The sequence below is a fragment of the Mastomys coucha genome, unplaced genomic scaffold (assembly GCF_008632895.1).
Source record: "Mastomys coucha isolate ucsf_1 unplaced genomic scaffold, UCSF_Mcou_1 pScaffold14, whole genome shotgun sequence".
Taxonomy (NCBI): Eukaryota; Metazoa; Chordata; class Mammalia; order Rodentia; family Muridae; genus Mastomys; species Mastomys coucha.
Window position 1 is genome coordinate 55,282,572 of NW_022196896.1, and position 1,821 is coordinate 55,284,392.

The following is a 1,821-nucleotide window of genomic DNA, read 5'->3' on the forward strand; positions in this document are numbered from 1 at the left end:
AACTTTTATATACTTATTTTTATTTTTATAATATTTTATAAATTTTAAGGAATATGACAAAAAATATATTATATGTATTGAAGGGGGTCTATGGGAGGAGCGGTGGTACAAAAGGGGAACAAGAATGTGATTCAATTCTGTTTAATTAAATTATGTTTTTAAGTGTTAAAAAACTTATGCATTTAACATATATTAAAAATATATTAATGTGTTTCATATTAATATAATAAAATATATTTAATATATTTAAAAAAAAGAATCACTATTTTCTATTCCCATTGGTAACAACAACAACAGCAAGTATATGAAGTGGTTCTTCTTACTCTATCCAAACAGAGACAACAAAATTGATGGTCAATAAAGTCTCCTTTGGTGAGAGAGTGGATGGCTGTCAACACTATTCCATTTTCTTCCCCTTACTGAAGTGTCAGCAACCTGACTATGGAAGAAAACAGTGTGTCAGATAAAAATGAGAACAAAACGCACATATATTTTGGAATTTTTCTTGTAACCATGAGAGAATGAGATGCAAATCAAATTCATTCTCAATATTTCTGAGAAACCTTTTTGTAGAGGTCTTCTTCCAGCTAGCAAATAATTCATTTCCCTTGTCTTGTTCCTTGTTCTAGTTTTACCTCTTTTACTCTCAAAGTAGCATCTGAGTCTTCAAGGAGGACCTTGGGGCAATATGGTGATCACAAACAGAAAAGGAGTTTACTCAAGGAAAAGGTATGTAAAGGAGGGAAGACCCAGGATAAGGTTCTATAGAGTGAGTTCCTCTTCTTCTCCCTGACTGAGAAGAGTTGATAAAATATATAGTGATCTTAACAATTATCTTATCACTAGCAGCTGAATAACCTTCCACACATGGAAATGGACAACTTTTCATTCTTATGTTTATTTTGAAATATGGTGCCATGGTCTAGTTACCAATAGATTGCTCTCAAGAATTGCCCAGACTTAGCACATCTGCATAGTTTGTATGATCAAGTGGATGATGGGCTCTCATTCCCTGCTCCACACAGCTATATCTCCTCACATCCTCCTTCTACATAGTTGTCTATTAGCTACCTATATTGGGTCATTCAGCAATTTCTTGTCTGTTGTCAAATTTATATGATGTAATTGAATTTAACTAAAGCTAGTGTTATAAAATACTTTAAAATATTTCTTCTCCACATGAAAAGACTTCATTTAGTGGATTTCCCCCATGAAAACCAAACAGCCTACTTCTGTGATATAGGAAAATAAATTTATCAGAAGGAAAACCTATTTCAAATATTTGGGCTCATTTCAATTATCTAGATTCCTCCACATTTTGTGTTATTCGTAATAAGTACAGTTGCTTTCTTAGAGTTACATATGCCATGTTGCTCTGTTGACCATATTTGAATCTTTGACCTAACTTTGAAGTACTTTGAATATTTTGTCAATGTAGTTTTAATATCAGTAAATATAGACTCAAAAACTATTACCATGTAAATATATAACAATAAAATAAACTAAAACAGATAATTTATCCAACCAAATTGCAATCAAATCAAATCAAATAATAGCTTAGTTGTAGCATACATGACATAAGTAAATCACTATATGATATTTGAGTTCACTGGGTATCTGTCTTGGAACCCTAACTTATTTGATTCAAAGTGTTCTCCAAAACCCCTTGCCTCAGGATTTAACCGAACCCCTAACCTTGTGACAGGTTATAGGAGATCAGTAAAACAAGCCCAACAATAGAAATATTGTGTCCTTCACTGTCAATAGGACAAAACGGCAACCAACAAATTGGGAAAAGATCTTTACCAACCCTATATCTGA